Below are 8,465 nucleotides of genomic sequence, written 5' to 3' on the forward strand. Positions count from 1 at the left end.
ATGCAAACAACATTCTAGCGTTGTTTAAATTACAAAGAAAAATTTCGCTTAATTATGTTGAAACTAGTTAACATAATACAGATCTGGCATCACCATGTGCTATAGACAAAATTGTCTCCACTCTATACTCTGTCTTTTTTCCTTCCTGTGAATTATAATTAAGGAGAACACATTGAATTTAAACTCTGCGTTTCATTGCGACTTATGTGGAATCCATCACAGGTTATGGGCCCAGCACGCTTCCACTGCGCGTAGGAAGTCCACATGAAGTCGCAACCGCAAAATTGAGTCTCTAAGTGTAATTCATAAAGCAGAACCGTAAGATGAAATTTTTTTCTTCAGTATATACGTATTCATTTTGACCTTCGCACGTTGGCGCACATCATTTGTCTTACGCAAGCACCCGAGAGCTTTTGAAAGCTCATACCGTTTAACTGCGTACGTGCTAAAAATAAAGTGTCATACACATAGAAAAAGCTCACTCCTTCGCAAGAACAAAATCAGTCGCTAAAAACATAGAACAAATAGAAAGCTAATAGAAGTATACAGAAAAGTAGCACAGTTGTACGATTGACAGCCAACGAAAAGTAAAACAAAAGAAACAAAGATAATTACAAAGACATCATAGCAAACACAAAGTGAAGGTAAAAATATAGAAATAAAATTGAAGAAAAATATGAAAAACTTGGCGAAAAACTAAGCAAATGAAGAGTGAAGAAAACGAGGAACCAAAACAAAACAGCCAACCAGAAGAAGCAAATCGTGAACAAATCGAATCTCAGCAAATATCAGTGTCAAATTCAACGCCGGTGCTGAAATCCAAAATGAGTTTTACGACAGTGAAAATTGAACCACTTTGCAAAGATAACTTTGACACCTGATACAAGTACAGGCTATCTTGACAAAAAATGATGCGTGGAAGTATGTGAATGGTAGTTGTGTCAAACCAGCGTCACCACCCGCAGCAGTTAGTGAATGGGAAGACAACGATGCCAAAGCAAAGTCTGACTTGGTGCTATCAATTAGCCCCTCCGAATTGCAGCAAATAAAGCACTGTCGCACATCAAAAGACATTTGGGACAAACTGCATTCTATTTATCAATCGCGCGGGCCATCGCGAAAAGCTATGTTACATAAGTCACTGCACAACATCTACGAAAATTCTCCGATATAGTCGACAAGCTAGTAGAAATGGATTTAGTTGTCATAGAGGAGCTTTTGATAATCCTGCTCCTGTACAGCATTCGAATTTGAAACCTTTAGAATCGCCATCGCGTCCCAGGAAAAGCTACCAAAATTAGAAATCCTGAAACTGAAATTGCTTGAAGAGTATGAGGCACGCAACAGAATATACGCGAATAGAAGCAGCGGAAGCAAGAAACCCAGCAATTACCAGCATTCAAACAATTCAGACCAAAAAAGGGCTACTTTTAAGTACGCATGCCATACTTGCGGAAAGATTGGGCACAAGGCTAGGGAGTGCAAATCCAAGGCATTTAAAAACAAAGGTCAGAGATAAAACCAGAACGATTCGACGTGTAATGCAGAAGAAGTGGTTTTAGGCGCAAGTGACAAATGGGGCCTCGATTCGGGTGCATCGTCCCACATGTGCTCGTCTAACGCGAAATTAGCTTTAGTCAATAATAGGCTCACAAAAATAGCAGGTCAGGGAATAGTAAAGGTCACGTCAAATACAGGCTGCAACGTTACACTTAAAGATACGCACCGGACCTGCGTACAAATTTTTTGTCAGTGTCAAAAATTACTCGGCATGGTCTCGACGTATTATTTACGGGAACAAAAGCCATCGTAACAAACAACTCGACAGGCGCAAAAGTTTTCATAGCAGAGCGTGAAAACAACTTGTACTACGTCGAAGAACAAGCTGAATTGGCAGCGGTAGCCAGCCCCAAAATAACGACGCTCCAGGATTGGCACGAAGCATTCGGCCACCTAAACGAAAAAGAAAAGTTACCGGCGTTAACGCAGATACCAAAGCGAGTTTGACAACGTGTACTACCTGCATTCAGGGAAAACAAGCTCCGTAAACATTTCAAAAATCTAACCGCACTACCAAAGACATTCTAGAGTTAGTGCACAGGGACGTATGCGAGCCCATGAAAACACAATCATTCGCAGGGTCGCGATACTTCCTCACGTTTATCGATGAAAAGAGCAAATGGTGTACAATATATTTTTGAAGCACAAAAGCGAAGTCATTGATAAATTCAAAGAGTACAAAAGTTTGGTCGAAAGCCAGACAGGCAAAAGAATAAAATGTTTGCGCAGCGACAATGGTACTGAGTACACATGTAACGCTATGAAAGATTTTTTGAAAGCCGAAGGCATACGGCAAGAGTTTACTATTCAGTATACGCCACAGCAGAACAGAGTAGCCGAGCGCAAAAACAGAACCATTTTAGAAATGGCTAGATGCATGTTAATCCAATCTGGCCTCCCGCCGGATTATTGGGCAGAAGCCGTCAACACGGCGAATTATTTGCGCAATCGTTGCCGTATATGCAACAGAGAAGCCACAATCAAACGAATAAATAAAGGGTTCTCCCGCAGTAAACGATATCCGAGCAATGAAAAGAGGGAGAGGTCGCCGAAAGAAAATACGGACCAAGTCGCGTTGCACACCACGGTTAGAGCACAACATGGTACCGGTCATCGAAATACCCTCGAGCGACGAAAGTTCGGCAAATGATGGAAATGCACAAATCGAAGATAGTCCTTACAGCACAGCATTGATACAAAGTACAGATCCAGGAAACCACGCAGAAGCACTTGCTAGTCCCGAAGCAACCGAATGGAAAAAGGCCATGCTAAAAGAATATCGCACACTTCTCGCAAACAATACATGGGAAATAGTAGATCGTCCCGTTGGGAAGAAGGTCGTAGAATCAAAATGGGCGCTACGCACCAAATACAAGTAAGATGGAAGAATATACAGCAGGAAAGCTGGGCTTGTAGCGAAAGGCTTCACCCAGAGAGCCGGCATTGACTACAGCGAGACCTTCGCACCTGTAGCCAGGCCTAACACTATCCGCTCAGTTATGGCCATTTCTGCAGAAATGGGTTTGGAAGTCCACCAACTCGATTTTGTAAGTGCGTACCTTAATGGAACCATTGAAACCGAAATATATATGACCCTCCCCGAGGAATTGCATAACGTAGTAGATCACACGGAAAGCGCCAGATATGCTGAAAATAAAGTTTTTTTTACTGAAAAAAGCAATTTATGGCTTGAAACAGTCAGGCCAACTGTGGTACCAAAAGCTGGACAATAAATTACAGAGCATGCACATGGCGGCGTCAAAAAGCGATCCATGCCTGTACATACATCGCGACAACGGCACCACTGCCCTAATCGCCATATACGTTGACGACCTGATCGTGGCCTCGAACAGTAGGCAAAAGTTAATACAAATAAAAGATGAACTCGCTCCACGTTTGAAATGAAAGATTTGAGCCCGATAAAGTTTTGCCTCGGAATCGAATTCAACCAATGCCTAAATGGAACACTATTACAATGAGCCAATCGAAATATGTCGCACACTTACTAAAAAGGTTCGAGATGAACGACTGCAAACCAGTTAGTACGCCTACTAACTCGAGCATAAAACTGTCCAAAGAAATGGCGCCAAAGACAGAAGGAGATGTTCGTTCTGCAGGTAAGTTCCCATATCAGAACCTAGTGGGATCGCTTATGTATCTCGCCGTATCAAAAAGACCAGACATCGCCCATGCAGTCAGCGTGTTAAACCAATTAAATACCAGCTACGGAACAGCACACTGGGTGGAAGCAAAACGCGTATTGCGCTATTTAAAGGACACACAAATCACGGGATCTGTTATACTCGCACCACTGGCCCTTCATTAACAGGATTTGCTGACGCTGATTAGGGATCTAACGTAGACGACAGACGGTCATACACCGGCTTTGCATTCACATTAGCCGGCGCAGCTATTAGCTGGGAATCCAGAATGCAACGAACCGTGGCCGTCTCGAGCACCGAGGCGGAGTACATGGCTATCTCCGACTCAACTAAAGAAGCCATACACATGAAACATTTGATGAATGAAATATTGGGCAAAGACCAACCAGTAGTTATCTTCAATCGCACAAAACACGTCGACATCCGTCACCATTTCGTCCGAGAAGCTGTCGATAGAAAGGACATTACCATAAAATAAATGAGCACAGAGGAAATGCCTGCAGATGTCCTGACCAAAACCTTGACTTCAAGCAAGCATCTCAATTTCGTCAAAAACCTAGGCATAAAACCAGTCATTTAGAAATTTAGGAATTTGATGATTTATATACAAATGTTTGTACAAATTGAACTAGTAAGTATAATGCAATGTAAAAGGTAACTTGCATGCATTGTACGTATACCTATTTTAAATCAACTCATTAATGACGTCTGACGGAAAGTGTTGACAATAATTAACATAATACAGATCTGGCATCACCATGTGGTATAGAGAAAATTGTCTCCACTCTATACTGTGTCTTTTTTCCCTTTCTTCTTCTGGTGAATTATAATAAATGAGAACACATTGAATTTAGACTCTGCGTTTCATTGCGACTTATATGGAATCCATCACAAATTAAAAATTAAATAATTGAAGAGGTTTAGTTAAAATGATTAAGAACTAGTATTAAAATTAAATCTAAGATAAGCATAGAAAACTACGAAAAATTGTAGTATTATTATTTTCCAAATTGCAAAAAGGGGTTTCTCTAAGAAGATAAAAAAATTAACAAATACTTAAAAGTAAGTAAGAAAAGTCAAAACAAAAGAATCTAAGAAAAAAAAAACGAAAAAAGGAACTTCTGTTTTAGCTTAAAGTAAGCGTTAAATTGAATTTCTATTCTCTTTTATATACATAGGATGTATTGTAAATAAATTTGTTATTAAACTGGGAATGCTGATATCTTTAATTATTTAGAAGGTACTTAGGTAACTCAGGTAAGGGGCCACCCAAAAAAATTAGGTGCGTCGGTGGCCATGGATTTGAGGGTAGGCTAAGCACCGGGCGTCGCAACAACACCCGCGGCACCCCCTATGTATATTCGGCCATTTTTTGTTTGGATGTTCTAATTTTCAGCTTTTTTTTTTTGTCATTTTGATTTTCTGCGTTTGGTAACCGGCCATTTCCGGTTCGGTTAATTTTGTTCCTTTTTTTTGCGTTTAGTTTTTTTTGAAGTTTTTTTTTTTATTTATTTTTGAATTTCTTTTTGAATGTTGTAACGGTCTGTCCGTGGCATCCGGTACGAACGGATTTCGTTTTCAATTTTCAATTCAATTCAATTTTATTTCTAAAATATTAGTACAGTAAGATTTACATCTCTTTTTGCACAACAGAAAAATAACACTCAGATCCAGAAATATGTTAAAAATAGTTTACGATAAATTAACCATAAATTAAATTAAGTCAATCAATAAGTATATTAAAACACGTAACAAAAAAAAAATAAGTACACAGTACATTATGTAAATGGTTCAATTTGTGAAAAAGTATTTATATAGGACATCCGTGAAGTTACTTCCGTTCAATTTGCTTTTTATGCCAGCAGGTATTGAATTCCAAATTCTAACAGCATTGATGAAAAACATTCTAGTAGAGTTCTTAAGGTTAAAATATGGCAACATGAGGTTAAGGCAGCGCTCTGATTGTGGAAAGATAAGTTTTTCGTAAAGATAATTTGGAGTCTTCGTATACATTAAACGAAATAGAAATAAACAGTTTCTGGCTTTTAAATAAGCAGCGATGTCACATCCCAGTAGCGATGTTCTCCATGCAGATATGTGGTCAAACCTACGTATTCCATATACATAACGCGTAATTTCATTAAATGCAATATCAACTTTATGCGCCGACTGAGAGTCAAGCTTGCTATATACTAGTTCAGAGTAGGTTAGGGTAGGCAAAATAATTTGACGGGCAAGCCTCTTTCGAATATGAATTGGAGTAAAGGGTGCTGACTGCCTCAGGTTACGTAGAGTACCATACACTTTGCCTACAGCTGAACTTATGTGGTTTACACAAGTTAAATTTGTGTTAATAATGAAGCCCAAATTGGTGATTTTTTCAACTTTTCAAGAGCGTTGTTGTTTAAATTAATATTAGGAATACTAGTAAGATTTATTTTATTTTTGAAAACTGGTAAGACATACGACTTACTTGAGTTAATTTGAAGGCCATTTCGTGTAGACCATCGCCATTTCGTCCTCATTCAGCTTTACCGCTATTGCATTAATAGTATCAAAACGACCAGATAGGTACAGCTGAACGTCATCAGCATATGCATGCATACTTACATGCCGACAGGCTAAAAATATATCATTTATAAATACACTAAAAAGTAGTGGACCTAGAATGGACCCTTGAGGAACGCCACAAGTTATGGTTTTGATCGCTGATGACACTTCGCCAATCTTAACTCTTTGACACCTATCCGTTAAGTAACTCCTCATTAGACAAATAGCAGCCCTACCAAATCCATAATAATACGTAAGCTTAGAGCAAAGTAATATATGATCAGCAGAGTCGAACGCTTTAGAGAAGTCAAGTAAACAAAGGAGGGATATTTCACCTTTGTCATAAGCCATACGCAAGTCGTCCATAATTTTAACCAAAACTGTTGAACAACCATGACCCGCCCTAAACCCAGATTGATAAGGGGAAAGTAGGCTTTTTGCTGTAATGTGAGACGTAATTTTTTCAGCCATTATTGACTCAAAAACTTTCGACAAGACGGGAAGAACACTAATTGGACGTACGTAGGCAATTTTCCACGAATTAGGGAAGCAAGATGTCGTAATACAATGATTAATAATGTACGTCAGCGTGCTAACGATATAGGGCATAATCAACTTCAAAAATCTAATAGGTAAGCCATCTTCGCCAACAGCGTTAGATTTTATATTATTGAGGCATTTAGCGACATGGATCTCCGATACAGTTGAGAATTCGAAAGGTACGTCAGAGTATTTGCTAGAAGGATATGGAACAAACTGCGGTGTGGAGCTATTATTCGAAGCACTAGATAGAAACACCTCATTCAAACTATCAGCATCTAACGTACATTCTTTTGTATCCTTACATCTTATTCGAAGACTTTTAATATTGCGCCACAGCAAGCCTGAAGGAAGGGAGGGATCAAGTTTACACTCAAAATAACGTTGTTTTTCTTTCCTAACTATTAGAGTGGATTGGTTTCTCGCTGCACGAAATAAGTCCCAATTAGGTTGAGTACGGTACCTCTTCCAAGTTTTATACGCTTTTGTACGAGGCTTCATGGCTTTCTTGACTCTGGAGTTAAACCATGGACATGGGTTTAACTTCTTGCAGCGGGTTGGAACGTGCTTGTCATAAGCTGATAAAAGTGTGCCATTCAAAAATGATAGCTTATCATTAACATCCTGGTAGTACCAACAATTATGCCAGTCTGTATTTTCCATTTCGAGGTACAATGCATTAAATCAATCGAGCGATAGTCTCTGTACATAAAGCAACTTTCTACATAAGGGTCATTAAAGTGAATATCTAGCGTGCAGAAAATTAGATCGTGATCTGAAATGAAAGATATTTGGTCGAACAGCAAAACGAGGGAGGGATCAGAAACAATAAAATAATCAAGAAGGCTAGAAACACAATTGTTACCGTGCCGAGTTGGTTCTACGGTGTTAACTATAGAAAGAACAGAGCTAGCTACTTCATCCAGAAACATACCACGTACTGAATCAAGCACAAGAAGGTTAATATTAAAGTCGCCGCAAATAATTATGTTATCATAGTCAACAAGCAATGAAGACAACTTTTCAAAGAACGGGCTTACAGAAACCGACTTATTAGGGTTATATACACACGCTAAAAGAACTTTGCTCAAGCGATCAGGCAGTTCCACACAGAGAAATTCCACACCTTCATTGTTTGACTCACAGATGTGTTTCATATTAATGTGGTTCTTACAGTAGATCCCTACACCCCCACCTTTTTTACCAATCCGGTCGTTTCGAATAAGTCTATAATTATTTATGTTATGTTTTATTTTGAATTTTAAACGTTTTGAATGAGTTCTGCGTTTTTTGACTGTTTTTTTTAAGGCATGATATGACCTTTTTTCCGTTTATGGCGCAGGACAGGAGGGTTGGCAAGAATCCCGTCCAGCCGACAAGACTAGCAACAGACCACCCCTAGATCATGCCGACTTCCTTCCTTGCTGCTCCACTATAGATGCGTAACCATAACCAAGTTCTCAAAAGTATAAATATATCGGTACAGGGCGCTGGCTTTCCCGTCGTTGCAACAGTTTGTGATATGGGAACATCAAACCAAAGTTTGTGGAGGAACCTTGGTACTACTATAGGTAAAAGTCGCGTTTCAAAAATTTTATGTTCCTGCTACTTCATAACATTTGTAGATCGACCATGGTTTCCTAACCCAGAGCA

This window comes from Eurosta solidaginis, chromosome 1, assembly GCF_040869045.1.
Source record: "Eurosta solidaginis isolate ZX-2024a chromosome 1, ASM4086904v1, whole genome shotgun sequence".
NCBI classification, from domain to species: Eukaryota; Metazoa; Arthropoda; class Insecta; order Diptera; family Tephritidae; genus Eurosta; species Eurosta solidaginis.